This window comes from Phyllobates terribilis, unplaced genomic scaffold, assembly GCF_046119375.1.
Source record: "Phyllobates terribilis strain yellow unplaced genomic scaffold, ASM4611937v1 Scaffold_298__1_contigs__length_2340664, whole genome shotgun sequence".
In the NCBI taxonomy this organism is placed as follows: Eukaryota; Metazoa; Chordata; class Amphibia; order Anura; family Dendrobatidae; genus Phyllobates; species Phyllobates terribilis.
In genome coordinates, this window is record NW_027363058.1 from 143,206 (window position 1) to 157,329 (window position 14,124).

At 44.7% G+C, this 14,124-nt stretch overlaps 9 non-coding genes and 2 pseudogenes across 9 annotated transcripts; all 11 read right to left on the reverse strand.

Moving 5' to 3' along the window:
• Nucleotides 1-551: 551 nt before the first annotated feature.
• LOC141220728 (U2 spliceosomal RNA) lies at nt 552-629 on the reverse strand (annotated as a pseudogene).
• Nucleotides 630-1,747: 1,118 nt separating this feature from the next.
• Nucleotides 1,748-1,938, reverse strand: LOC141220703 (U2 spliceosomal RNA). The gene has a single exon (XR_012288895.1). It is a non-coding gene; the product is annotated as a U2 spliceosomal RNA (small nuclear RNA).
• Nucleotides 1,939-3,053: 1,115 nt separating this feature from the next.
• Nucleotides 3,054-3,244, reverse strand: LOC141220715 (U2 spliceosomal RNA). Its single transcript, XR_012288903.1, has one exon. It is a non-coding gene; the product is annotated as a U2 spliceosomal RNA (small nuclear RNA).
• Nucleotides 3,245-4,359: 1,115 nt separating this feature from the next.
• On the reverse strand, nt 4,360-4,549 carry LOC141220639 (U2 spliceosomal RNA). Its single transcript, XR_012288844.1, has one exon. It is a non-coding gene; the product is annotated as a U2 spliceosomal RNA (small nuclear RNA).
• A 1,115-nt stretch (nt 4,550-5,664) lies between these two features.
• On the reverse strand, nt 5,665-5,854 carry LOC141220640 (U2 spliceosomal RNA). The gene has a single exon (XR_012288845.1). It is a non-coding gene; the product is annotated as a U2 spliceosomal RNA (small nuclear RNA).
• Nucleotides 5,855-6,972: 1,118 nt separating this feature from the next.
• Nucleotides 6,973-7,163, reverse strand: LOC141220632 (U2 spliceosomal RNA). Its single transcript, XR_012288837.1, has one exon. It is a non-coding gene; the product is annotated as a U2 spliceosomal RNA (small nuclear RNA).
• A 1,115-nt stretch (nt 7,164-8,278) lies between these two features.
• Nucleotides 8,279-8,469, reverse strand: LOC141220726 (U2 spliceosomal RNA). The gene has a single exon (XR_012288910.1). It is a non-coding gene; the product is annotated as a U2 spliceosomal RNA (small nuclear RNA).
• Nucleotides 8,470-9,584: 1,115 nt separating this feature from the next.
• LOC141220738 (U2 spliceosomal RNA) lies at nt 9,585-9,775 on the reverse strand. The gene has a single exon (XR_012288911.1). It is a non-coding gene; the product is annotated as a U2 spliceosomal RNA (small nuclear RNA).
• A 1,115-nt stretch (nt 9,776-10,890) lies between these two features.
• LOC141220779 (U2 spliceosomal RNA) lies at nt 10,891-11,081 on the reverse strand. Its single transcript, XR_012288921.1, has one exon. It is a non-coding gene; the product is annotated as a U2 spliceosomal RNA (small nuclear RNA).
• Nucleotides 11,082-12,196: 1,115 nt separating this feature from the next.
• LOC141220666 (U2 spliceosomal RNA) lies at nt 12,197-12,380 on the reverse strand. Its single transcript, XR_012288869.1, has one exon. It is a non-coding gene; the product is annotated as a U2 spliceosomal RNA (small nuclear RNA).
• Nucleotides 12,381-13,144: 764 nt separating this feature from the next.
• Nucleotides 13,145-13,353, reverse strand: LOC141220676 (U2 spliceosomal RNA; annotated as a pseudogene).
• Nucleotides 13,354-14,124: the final 771 nt, after the last annotated feature.

The following is a 14,124-nucleotide window of genomic DNA, read 5'->3' on the forward strand; positions in this document are numbered from 1 at the left end:
AGCCTCGATCCAGCAGCATCTTCTGGCAGAACACGTCCGAGGACATGTCCGGCACCCTCCCATCCACTTCCTTCAGCTTCAGGGCCACCGTCTGCCGCATCCATGGCTCCAGGGCTGGAGCTTCGTGGCGGGGCTTCTGGGGTCCCTTCTGCTGGCCAGTCGTGGAGGCAGAGTCCTTGGGGTCAGAATCGGCTCCTGGCTGGGCCCTCCTGGCTGTCCCCAGCTCCAGGCTCTTCTTTTCGGCCTTCCTCGCAGCGCTTGCCATGGCTTTCCTCCTGCAGTTACTTCTTGGAGCTGGATCTGGAACTCTTCCCGGAATGGGTGGAGCTATGCAGATTCTTCTCCCGTCGTGTTCTGGACAAATTCCCTGAAAGGTCTTTGTCTCGATGATTTTCTTCCTCGAAGATTCCACAGGACAGCCCGATTCTTCTCCGAGTCTTCGTCTTCTTCTGGATTCTTTAGAGCTTCTTCCTCCCACCGATATCCGCCTTCGTTCTCCGATGTCAGCTGGGCTCCGAAGCTCTTCTCCTTCCGAGTTCGATCGCTCTCGTCAAGTGTAGATCGTAGCTCTTGTGTTCTTAAAAGAACAGATACTACACTTGATCTTAGCCAAAAGGCCGAGAAGCGATAACCGGAATTGGTTTCAAACTACGGAGCCACCCAAGGATCCTGAAAAGTCCATTTGTGGAGATGAGCTCCTGGACTCCCGTTAAGAAGACATGTTGTCAACCTCTAGATCCCTTACATGCCTGCACTTTTCGGCTTGCTGCTGCTGCAATCCACGCGTTTTAGATCTGCATAACTCCACCTCTTTAAACACAGCACCTTCACCCCCTGCTGTTCCCACCCGCCTCAACACCGTTGGAAGGGAGGAGAACCAATTAAGGCGGGGGGTGGGGTGGAACGAGCAGCTGTCTACCCTTAGCAGGAGGGCTCCTGATTACATACCTCTCCTGCTGCTGCTGCTGCTGCTGGCTGTCCAGCAGCAGACTGAAGGTGGCTGCTGCTGTGCACAGGTATATAAAGGCTCAGAGCCTATTATGACACGCGCAGCCAGCGTTCCATTGCCACATTCCATCTACTGCAGGCAGGATACCTGGCTGGCTGAATGTCGCTGAGAAGCTCACAGAGACCGCCATAAGCAACAGTTTAACAGAATGCCACAGACTAATCAACCAAACTTTTTGGGTTGGGTTCTCTTTTATAGTCTGCAGGCATTAAATGAAAGAAGTCAGTGTTCCAGCAGAAGGAGACAACGTTTCAGAAAAGGCATTGTAGCAAACCAAAAAAGAAATTTTAAGCGCAGCAGAGTAACCAGCGCACATACCTGTTAGCTCAGGTGAGTTTAAAAGGCTGCTGTTGATAACAAGGGCATTTGCTAAATAGATGGTGTGTGTGCAACAATATACTGAAAGGTCAATTATATTGTGCAGCTTATCTCACCACCTGTAGTTATTTAGGTGAAAGCTCCAAAATGCTTGCCTAATATGTCTGTTTATCCAAAAGGAAGTAAAAAGGGAGAGCTAGAAAGATAGCATTGCATCACATTACATGGCAATGCAATGCACAGTTGCTGAAGTTGAACCAAAATGAGCTTGTAATCTGGCTTCTGCAACTTTGAACATGAAAAATCCAATGAGGAGAAGAAAAGCAAAGCCAAAGAGTCCATCCCAAAATCCGACAAACAAGCAAAATGAACAAAAAACATTGAATTCAATTCTTTCTGATTTTAGAAACTGCATTAAAGAAGGGGTGCACCGGTCCTGGAGATACTGCAATACCAGGTCAATGCGTGGAGTGGACAGAGCAAGCTCTTTTTCCATCTCCCTGTTCTAAAAATCCATTTAATATATGGTCCCCAGATAGGGGACGTATCAGATATTAAACTGATAAGAACAGATACTACACTTGATCTTAGCCAAAAGGCCGAGAAGCGATAACCAGAATTGGTTTCAAACTACGGAGCCACCCAAGGATCCTGAAAAGTCCATTTGTGGAGATGAGCTCCTGGACTCCCGTTAAGAAGACATGTTGTCAACCTCTAGATCCCTTACATGCCTGCACTTTTCGGCTTGCTGCTGCTGCAATCCACGCGTTTTAGATCTGCATAACTCCACCTCTTTAAACACAGCACCTTCACCCCCTGCTGTTCCCACCCGCCTCAACACCGTTGGAAGGGAGGAGAACCAATTAAGGCGGGGGGTGGGGTGGAACGAGCAGCTGTCTACCCTTAGCAGGAGGGCTCCTGATTACATACCTCTCCTGCTGCTGCTGCTGCTGGCTGTCCAGCAGCAGACTGAAGGTGGCTGCTGCTGTGCACAGGTATATAAAGGCTCAGAGCCTATTATGACACGCGCAGCCAGCGTTCCATTGCCACATTCCATCTACTGCAGGCAGGATACCTGGCTGGCTGAATGTCGCTGAGAAGCTCACAGAGACCGCCATAAGCAACAGTTTAACAGAATGCCACAGACTAATCAACCAAACTTTTTGGGTTGGGTTCTCTTTTATAGTCTGCAGGCATTCAATGAAAGAAGTCAGTGTTCCAGCAGAAGGAGACAACGTTTCAGAAAAGGCTTTGTAGCAAACCAAAAAAGAAATTTTAAGCGCAGCAGAGTAACCAGCGCACATACCTGTTAGCTCAGGTGAGTTTAAAAGGCTGCTGTTGATAACAAGGGCATTTGCTAAATAGATGGTGTGTGTGCAACAATATACTGAAAGGTCAATTATATTGTGCAGCTTATCTCACCACCTGTAGTTATTTAGGTGAAAGCTCCAAAATGCTTGCCTAATATGTCTGTTTATCCAAAAGGAAGTAAAAAGGGAGAGCTAGAAAGATAGCATTGCATCACATTACATGGCAATGCAATGCACAGTTGCTGAAGTTGAACCAAAATGAGCTTGTAATCTGGCTTCTGCAACTTTGAACATGAAAAATCCAATGAGGAGAAGAAAAGCAAAGCCAAAGAGTCCATCCCAAAATCCGACAAACAAGCAAAATGAACAAAAAACATTGAATTCAATTCTTTCTGATTTTAGAAACTGCATTAAAGAAGGGGTGCACCGGTCCTGGAGATACTGCAATACCAGGTCAATGCGTGGAGTGGACAGAGCAAGCTCTTTTTCCATCTCCCTGTTCTAAAAATCCATTTAATATATGGTCCCCAGATAGGGGACGTATCAGATATTAAACTGATAAGAACAGATACTACACTTGATCTTAGCCAAAAGGCCGAGAAGCGATAACCAGAATTGGTTTCAAACTACGGAGCCACCCAAGGATCCTGAAAAGTCCATTTGTGGAGATGAGCTCCTGGACTCCCGTTAAGAAGACATGTTGTCAACCTCTAGATCCCTTACATGCCTGCACTTTTCGGCTTGCTGCTGCTGCAATCCACGCGTTTTAGATCTGCATAACTCCACCTCTTTAAACACAGCACCTTCACCCCCTGCTGTTCCCACCCGCCTCAACACCGTTGGAAGGGAGGAGAACCAATTAAGGCGGGGGGTGGGGTGGAACGAGCAGCTGTCTACCCTTAGCAGGAGGGCTCCTGATTACATACCTCTCCTGCTGCTGCTGCTGCTGGCTGTCCAGCAGCAGACTGTAGGTGGCTGCTGCTGTGCACAGGTATATAAAGGCTCAGAGCCTATTATGACACGCTCAGCCAGCGTTCCATTGCCACATTCCATCTACTGCAGGCAGGATACCTGGCTGGCTGAATGTCGCTGAGAAGCTCACAGAGACCGCCATAAGCAACAGTTTAACAGAATGCCATAGACTAATCAACCAAACTTTTTGGGTTGGGTTCTCTTTTATAGTCTGCAGGCATTAAATGAAAGAAGTCAGTGTTCCAGCAGAAGGAGACAACGTTTCAGAAAAGGCATTGTAGCAAACCAAAAAAGAAATTTTAAGCGCAGCAGAGTAACCAGCGCACATACCTGTTAGCTCAGGTGAGTTTAAAAGGCTGCTGTTGATAACAAGGGCATTTGCTAAATAGATGGTGTGTGTGCAACAATATACTGAAAGGTCAATTATATTGTGCAGCTTATCTCACCACCTGTAGTTATTTAGGTGAAAGCTCCAAAATGCTTGCCTAATATGTCTGTTTATCCAAAAGGAAGTAAAAAGGGAGAGCTAGAAAGATAGCATTGCATCACATTACATGGCAATGCAATGCACAGTTGCTGAAGTTGAACCAAAATGAGCTTGTAATCTGGCTTCTGCAACTTTGAACATGAAAAATCCAATGAGGAGAAGAAAAGCAAAGCCAAAGAGTCCATCCCAAAATCCGACAAACAAGCAAAATGAACAAAAAACATTGAATTCAATTCTTTCTGATTTTAGAAACTGCATTAAAGAAGGGGTGCAACGGTCCTGGAGATACTGCAATACCAGGTCAATGCGTGGAGTGGACAGAGCAAGCTCTTTTCCATCTCCCTGTTCTAAAAATCCATTTAATATATGGTCCCCAGATAGGGGACGTATCAGATATTAAACTGATAAGAACAGATACTACACTTGATCTTAGCCAAAAGGCCGAGAAGCGATAACCAGAATTGGTTTCAAACTACGGAGCCACCCAAGGATCCTGAAAAGTCCATTTGTGGAGATGAGCTCCTGGACTCCCGTTAAGAAGACATGTTGTCAACCTCTAGATCCCTTACATGCCTGCACTTTTCGGCTTGCTGCTGCTGCAATCCACGCGTTTTAGATCTGCATAACTCCACCTCTTTAAACACAGCACCTTCACCCCCTGCTGTTCCCACCCGCCTCAACACCGTTGGAAGGGAGGAGAACCAATTAAGGCGGGGGGTGGGGTGGAACGAGCAGCTGTCTACCCTTAGCAGGAGGGCTCCTGATTACATACCTCTCCTGCTGCTGCTGCTGCTGGCTGTCCAGCAGCAGACTGAAGGTGGCTGCTGCTGTGCACAGGTATATAAAGGCTCAGAGCCTATTATGACACGCGCAGCCAGCGTTCCATTGCCACATTCCATCTACTGCAGGCAGGATACCTGGCTGGCTGAATGTCGCTGAGAAGCTCACAGAGACCGCCATAAGCAACAGTTTAACAGAATGCCACAGACTAATCAACCAAACTTTTTGGGTTGGGTTCTCTTTTATAGTCTGCAGGCATTAAATGAAAGAAGTCAGTGTTCCAGCAGAAGGAGACAACGTTTCAGAAAAGGCATTGTAGCAAACCAAAAAAGAAATTTTAAGCGCAGCAGAGTAACCAGCGCACATACCTGTTAGCTCAGGTGAGTTTAAAAGGCTGCTGTTGATAACAAGGGCATTTGCTAAATAGATGGTGTGTGTGCAACAATATACTGAAAGGTCAATTATATTGTGCAGCTTATCTCACCACCTGTAGTTATTTAGGTGAAAGCTCCAAAATGCTTGCCTAATATGTCTGTTTATCCAAAAGGAAGTAAAAAGGGAGAGCTAGAAAGATAGCATTGCATCACATTACATGGCAATGCAATGCACAGTTGCTGAAGTTGAACCAAAATGAGCTTGTAATCTGGCTTCTGCAACTTTGAACATGAAAAATCCAATGAGGAGAAGAAAAGCAAAGCCAAAGAGTCCATCCCAAAATCCGACAAACAAGCAAAATGAACAAAAAACATTGAATTCAATTCTTTCTGATTTTAGAAACTGCATTAAAGAAGGGGTGCAACGGTCCTGGAGATACTGCAATACCAGGTCAATGCGTGGAGTGGACAGAGCAAGCTCTTTTCCATCTCCCTGTTCTAAAAATCCATTTAATATATGGTCCCCAGATAGGGGACGTATCAGATATTAAACTGATAAGAACAGATACTACACTTGATCTTAGCCAAAAGGCCGAGAAGCGATAACCAGAATTGGTTTCAAACTACGGAGCCACCCAAGGATCCTGAAAAGTCCATTTGTGGAGATGAGCTCCTGGACTCCCGTTAAGAAGACATGTTGTCAACCTCTAGATCCCTTACATGCCTGCACTTTTCGGCTTGCTGCTGCTGCAATCCACGCGTTTTAGATCTGCATAACTCCACCTCTTTAAACACAGCACCTTCACCCCCTGCTGTTCCCACCCGCCTCAACACTGTTGGAAGGGAGGAGAACCAATTAAGGCGGGGGGTGGGGTGGAACGAGCAGCTGTCTACCCTTAGCAGGAGGGCTCCTGATTACATACCTCTCCTGCTGCTGCTGCTGCTGCTGGCTGTCCAGCAGCAGACTGAAGGTGGCTGCTGCTGTGCACAGGTATATAAAGGCTCAGAGCCTAATATGACACGCGCAGCCAGCGTTCCATTGCCACATTCCATCCACTGCAGGCAGGATACCTGGCTGGCTGAATGTCGCTGAGAAGCTCACAGAGACCGCCATAAGCAACAGTTTAACAGAATGCCACAGACTAATCAACCAAACTTTTTGGGTTGGGTTCTCTTTTATAGTCTGCAGGCATTAAATGAAAGAAGTCAGTGTTCCAGCAGAAGGAGACAACGTTTCAGAAAAGGCATTGTAGCAAACCAAAAAAGAAATTTTAAGCGCAGCAGAGTAACCAGCGCACATACCTGTTAGCTCAGGTGAGTTTAAAAGGCTGCTGTTGATAACAAGGGCATTTGCTAAATAGATGGTGTGTGTGCAACAATATACTGAAAGGTCAATTATATTGTGCAGCTTATCTCACCACCTGTAGTTATTTAGGTGAAAGCTCCAAAATGCTTGCCTAATATGTCTGTTTATCCAAAAGGAAGTAAAAAGGGAGAGCTAGAAAGATAGCATTGCATCACATTACATGGCAATGCAATGCACAGTTGCTGAAGTTGAACCAAAATGAGCTTGTAATCTGGCTTCTGCAACTTTGAACATGAAAAATCCAATGAGGAGAAGAAAAGCAAAGCCAAAGAGTCCATCCCAAAATCCGACAAACAAGCAAAATGAACAAAAAACATTGAATTCAATTCTTTCTGATTTTAGAAACTGCATTAAAGAAGGGGTGCACCGGTCCTGGAGATACTGCAATACCAGGTCAATGCTTGGAGTGGACAGAGCAAGCTCTTTTTCCATCTCCCTGTTCTAAAAATCCATTTAATATATGGTCCCCAGATAGGGGACGTATCAGATATTAAACTGATAAGAACAGATACTTCACTTGATCTTAGCCAAAAGGCCGAGAAGCGATAACCAGAATTGGTTTCAAACTACGGAGCCACCCAAGGATCCTGAAAAGTCCATTTGTGGAGATGAGCTCCTGGACTCCCGTTAAGAAGACATGTTGTCAACCTCTAGATCCCTTACATGCCTGCACTTTTCGGCTTGCTGCTGCTGCAATCCACGCGTTTTAGATCTGCATAACTCCACCTCTTTAAACACAGCACCTTCACCCCCTGCTGTTCCCACCCGCCTCAACACCGTTGGAAGGGAGGAGAACCAATTAAGGCGGGGGGTGGGGTGGAACGAGCAGCTGTCTACCCTTAGCAGGAGGGCTCCTGATTACATACCTCTCCTGCTGCTGCTGCTGCTGCTGGCTGTCCAGCAGCAGAATGAAGGTGGCTGCTGCTGTGCACAGGTATATAAAGGCTCAGAGCCTATTATGACACGCGCAGCCAGCGTTCCATTGCCACATTCCATCTACTGCAGGCAGGATACCTGGCTGGCTGAATGTCGCTGAGAAGCTCACAGAGACCGCCATAAGCAACAGTTTAACAGAATGCCACAGACTAATCAACCAAACTTTTTGGGTTGGGTTCTCTTTTATAGTCTGCAGGCATTAAATGAAAGAAGTCAGTGTTCCAGCAGAAGGAGACAACGTTTCAGAAAAGGCATTGTAGCAAACCAAAAAAGAAATTTTAAGCGCAGCAGAGTAACCAGCGCACATACCTGTTAGCTCAGGTGAGTTTAAAAGGCTGCTGTTGATAACAAGGGCATTTGCTAAATAGATGGTGTGTGTGCAACAATATACTGAAAGGTCAATTATATTGTGCAGCTTATCTCACCACCTGTAGTTATTTAGGTGAAAGCTCCAAAATGCTTGCCTAATATGTCTGTTTATCCAAAAGGAAGTAAAAAGGGAGAGCTAGAAAGATAGCATTGCATCACATTACATGGCAATGCAATGCACAGTTGCTGAAGTTGAACCAAAATGAGCTTGTAATCTGGCTTCTGCAACTTTGAACATGAAAAATCCAATGAGAAGAAAAGCAAAGCCAAAGAGTCCATCCCAAAATCCGACAAACAAGCAAAATGAACAAAAAACATTGAATTCAATTCTTTCTGATTTTAGAAACTGCATTAAAGAAGGGGTGCACCGGTCCTGGAGATACTGCAATACCAGGTCAATGCGTGGAGTGGACAGAGCAAGCTCTTTTTCCATCTCCCTGTTCTAAAAATCCATTTAATATATGGTCCCCAGATAGGGGACGTATCAGATATTAAACTGATAAGAACAGATACTACACTTGATCTTAGCCAAAAGGCCGAGAAGCGATAACCAGAATTGGTTTCAAACTACGGAGCCACCCAAGGATCCTGAAAAGTCCATTTGTGGAGATGAGCTCCTGGACTCCCGTTAAGAAGACATGTTGTCAACCTCTAGATCCCTTACATGCCTGCACTTTTCGGCTTGCTGCTGCTGCAATCCACGCGTTTTAGATCTGCATAACTCCACCTCTTTAAACACAGCACCTTCACCCCCTGCTGTTCCCACCCGCCTCAACACCGTTGAAAGGGAGGAGAACCAATTAAGGCGGGGGGTGGGGTGGAACGAGCAGCTGTCTACCCTTAGCAGGAGGGCTCTTGATTACATACCTCTCCTGCTGCTGCTGCTGCTGGCTGTCCAGCAGCAGACTGAAGGTGGCTGCTGCTGTGCACAGGTATATAAAGGCTCAGAGCCTATTATGACACGCGCAGCCAGCGTTCCATTGCCACATTCCATCTACTGCAGGCAGGATACCTGGCTGGCTGAATGTCGCTGAGAAGCTCACAGAGACCGCCATAAGCAACAGTTTAACAGAATGCCACAGACTAATCAACCAAACTTTTTGGGTTGGGTTCTCTTTTATAGTCTGCAGGCATTAAATGAAAGAAGTCAGTGTTCCAGCAGAAGGAGACAACGTTTCAGAAAAGGCATTGTAGCAAACCAAAAAAGAAATTTTAAGCGCAGCAGAGTAACCAGCGCACATACCTGTTAGCTCAGGTGAGTTTAAAAGGCTGCTGTTGATAACAAGGGCATTTGCTAAATAGATGGTGTGTGTGCAACAATATACTGAAAGGTCAATTATATTGTGCAGCTTATCTCACCACCTGTAGTTATTTAGGTGAAAGCTCCAAAATGCTTGCCTAATATGTCTGTTTATCCAAAAGGAAGTAAAAAGGGAGAGCTAGAAAGATAGCATTGCATCACATTACATGGCAATGCAATGCACAGTTGCTGAAGTTGAACCAAAATGAGCTTGTAATCTGGCTTCTGCAACTTTGAACATGAAAAATCCAATGAGGAGAAGAAAAGCAAAGCCAAAGAGTCCATCCCAAAATCCGACAAACAAGCAAAATGAACAAAAAACATTGAATTCAATTCTTTCTGATTTTAGAAACTGCATTAAAGAAGGGGTGCACCGGTCCTGGAGATACTGCAATACCAGGTCAATGCGTGGAGTGGACAGAGCAAGCTCTTTTTCCATCTCCCTGTTCTAAAAATCCATTTAATATATGGTCCCCAGATAGGGGACGTATCAGATATTAAACTGATAAGAACAGATACTACACTTGATCTTAGCCAAAAGGCCGAGAAGCGATAACCAGAATTGGTTTCAAACTACGGAGCCACCCAAGGATTCTGAAAAGTCCATTTGTGGAGATGAGCTCCTGGACTCCCGTTAAGAAGACATGTTGTCAACCTCTAGATCCCTTACATGCCTGCACTTTTCGGCTTGCTGCTGCTGCAATCCACGCGTTTTAGATCTGCATAACTCCACCTCTTTAAACACAGCACCTTCACCCCCTACTGTTCCCACCCGCCTCAACACCGTTGGAAGGGAGGAGAACCAATTAAGGCGGGGGGTGGGGTGGAACGAGCAGCTGTCTACCCTTAGCAGGAGGGCTCCTGATTACATACCTCTCCTGCTGCTGCTGCTGCTGGCTGTCCAGCAGCAGACTGAAGGTGGCTGCTGCTGTGCACAGGTATATAAAGGCTCAGAGCCTATTATGACACGCGCAGCCAGCGTTCCATTGCCACATTCCATCTACTGCAGGCAGGATACCTGGCTGGCTGAATGTCGCTGAGAAGCTCACAGAGACCGCCATAAGCAACAGTTTAACAGAATGCCACAGACTAATCAACCAAACTTTTTGGGTTGGGTTCTCTTTTATAGTCTGCAGGCATTAAATGAAAGAAGTCAGTGTTCCAGCAGAAGGAGACAACGTTTCAGAAAAGGCATTGTAGCAAACCAAAAAAGAAATTTTAAGCGCAGCAGAGTAACCAGCGCACATACCTGTTAGCTCAGGTGAGTTTAAAAGGCTGCTGTTGATAACAAGGGCATTTGCTAAATAAATGGTGTGTGTGCAACAATATACTGAAAGGTCAATTATATTGTGCAGCTTATCTCACCACCTGTAGTTATTTAGGTGAAAGCTCCAAAATGCTTGCCTAATATGTCTGTTTATCCAAAAGGAAGTAAAAAGGGAGAGCTAGAAAGATAGCATTGCATCACATTACATGGCAATGCAATGCACAGTTGCTGAAGTTGAACCAAAATGAGCTTGTAATCTGGCTTCTGCAACTTTGAACATGAAAAATCCAATGAGGAGAAGAAAAGCAAAGCCAAAGAGTCCATCCCAAAATCCGACAAACAAGCAAAATGAACAAAAAACATTGAATTCAATTCTTTCTGATTTTAGAAACTGCATTAAAGAAGGGGTGCACCGGTCCTGGAGATACTGCAATACCAGGTCAATGCGTGGAGTGGACAGAGCAAGCTCTTTTTCCATCTCCCTGTTCTAAAAATCCATTTAATATATGGTCCCCAGATAGGGGACATATCAGATATTAAACTGATAAGAACAGATACTACACTTGATCTTAGCCAAAAGGCCGAGAAGCGATAACCAGAATTGGTTTCAAACTACGGAGCCACCCAAGGATCCTGAAAAGTCCATTTGTGGAGATGAGCTCCTGGACTCCCGTTAAGAAGACATGTTGTCAACCTCTAGATCCCTTACATGCCTGCACTTTTCGGATTGCTGCTGCTGCAATCCACGCGTTGTAGATCTGCATAACTCCACCTCTTTAAACACAGCACCTTCACCCCCTGCTGTTCCCACCCGCCTCAACACCGTTGGAAGGGAGGAGAACCAATTAAGGCGGGGGGTTGGGTGGAACGAGCAGCTGTCTACCCTTAGCAGGAGGGCTCCTGATTACATACCTCTCCTGCTGCTGCTGCTGCTGGCTGTCCAGCAGCAGACTGAAGGTGGCTGCTGCTGTGCACAGGTATATAAAGGCTCAGAGCCTATTATGACACGCGCAGCCAGCGTTCCATTGCCACATTCCATCTACTGCAGGCAGGATACCTGGCTGGCTGAATGTCGCTGAGAAGCTCACAGAGACCGCCATAAGCAACAGTTTAACAGAATGCCACAGACTAATCAACCAAACTTTTTGGGTTGGGTTCTCTTTTATAGTCTGCAGGCATTAAATGAAAGAAGTCAGTGTTCCAGCAGAAGGAGACAACGTTTCAGAAAAGGCATTGTAGCAAACCAAAAAAGAAATTTTAAGCGCAGCAGAGTAACCAGCGCACATACCTGTTAGCTCAGGTGAGTTTAAAAGGCTGCTGTTGATAACAAGGGCATTTGCTAAATAGATGGTGTGTGTGCAACAATATACTGAAAGGTCAATTATATTGTGCAGCTTATCTCACCACCTGTAGTTATTTAGGTGAAAGCTCCAAAATGCTTGCCTAATATGTCTGTTTATCCAAAAGGAAGTAAAAAGGGAGAGCTAGAAAGATAGCATTGCATCACATTACATGGCAATGCAATGCACAGTTGCTGAAGTTGAACCAAAATGAGCTTGTAATCTGGCTTCTGCAACTTTGAACATGAAAAATCCAATGAGGAGAAGAAAAGCAAAGCCAAAGAGTCCATCCCAAAATCCGACAAACAAGCAAAATGAACAAAAAACATTGAATTCAATTCTTTCTGATTTTAGAAACTGCATTAAAGAAGGGGTGCACCGGTCCTGGAGATACTGCAATACCAGGTCAATGCGTGGAGTGGACAGAGCAAGCTCTTTTTCCATCTCCCTGTTCTAAAAATCCATTTAATATATGGTCCCCAGATAGGGGACGTATCAGATATTAAACTGATAAGAACAGATTTTTTTATTTTATCGAAAGCCCGAATTCGTGTACAAAACCCGAGTGCGCTTAAAAAAGTGACAAGTGCCACAAAAAAAGTGCACTAGGATGCTGGTCTTCTTGAAACCCTCTCCAAAAGGAGAAGGGTCCCCCAAACCATTCCCCGTCCCTCCGAGCCAAAAGGCCACAGCGAGGAACAGGGACAAAAAGCCACCTCCAGCCGAAGCCAGAGGCGACCCAATCTTACCCCCAGCACCTGCCTGAGTTCTCACCCGAGCAAGGCACTGGGAGCCAAAGACTGTGCTCCCCTCCCGGAAGAGGGGAGCCAACAAAGCTCTCCTCCCAAAAGAGGAGAGCCAGGGGGGGTTCAGGGGGGAGCGGAACCTGATGGCCACACACTCCCCCCCTAGACCTGCCAAGAGAGGATCCCGTAAGGGAACCGCATCCCGACAAAGTCCTAGTAGGACGTGACACACGTGAATAAGTGGACACACAGTGACAAAGAAATTAAATAAATAGTGAAGGTTTCACAGTATAATACTGCCCGGACCTTCGACCGGGAATTGAAAAATTCCCCATCCTAAGGCCAGAAGGCCCGGAATAATTGCATCACATTACATGGCAATGCAATGCACAGTTGCTGAAGTTGAACCAAAATGAGCTTGTAATCTGGCTTCTGCAACTTTGAACATGAAAAATCCAATGAGGAGAAGAAAAGCAAAGCCAAAGAGTCCATCCCAAAATCCGACAAACAAGCAAAATGAACAAAAAACATTGAATTCAATTCTTTCTGATTTTAGAAACTGCATTAAAGAAGGGGTGCACCGGTCCTGGAGATACTGCAATACCAGGTCAATGCGTGGAGTGGACAGAGCAAGCTCTTTTTCCATCTCCCTGTTCTAAAAATCCATTTAATATATGGTCCCCAGATAGGGGACGTATCAGATATTAAACTGATAAGAACAGATTTTTTTTTTTTTTTTTTACACTCAGATTACAAAGTCTTACATCTTTAAAAGCAAAAACCAAGACTCAAATCCATCATCGTGTTTTTTTTTTTTTTTTTTTTTTTTTATATATATATATATATATATATATACATATATATTTCCTTCTTTCCTTTTTCTTAACTTTCTTTTTAACTTTTTTTTTTTTTTTTCCTGTAATTAATATTTGTATTTTTCCAGAAAAAGATTTTCAATGACAACAAAGGCTACACAGTAAGTATATTCCATTCATTTTGCTTCCACAATACATCTGCTTTTCTTATGCCCAAAACCATTTTGTCCTTCCAAAAATACATAAATAAATAACTTAGACACAACTTAATACACTGTTCAACAGACACTTCATTATGTTTAAAAATCAAAATGTTTCTCACCTTCCAAATTGCCATCTTTACACATGTTATAATCACCCACACCACCTTAAAATCTTCTTCCTTTACACCCATCCCATAGAACACCCTGTTAAAATCTAAAAAATTAACATTACTCACAGCTTTAATCAGATTGCACATTTTCCTCCAGACTTTTTGTGCAAACTCGCAATTCCAGAATACGTGCATAGGAGTCTCACTACCTCCACATCTCTGTCTTGGACATTTTTCAAAACGAACAAGACCACGTCTATGCTGAAATTCTCGTGTCGGTAAGCAATCCTTTATTATACACCATAACAAATCTTTATGTTCATTTGATAAGAACACATAGTTTACATTCAGCCAAATCCTGTCCACTATCTTTGGCATAAAGTGCTCCACTGGACTAGTGTTTAACCTTCCTTCCAAGACTT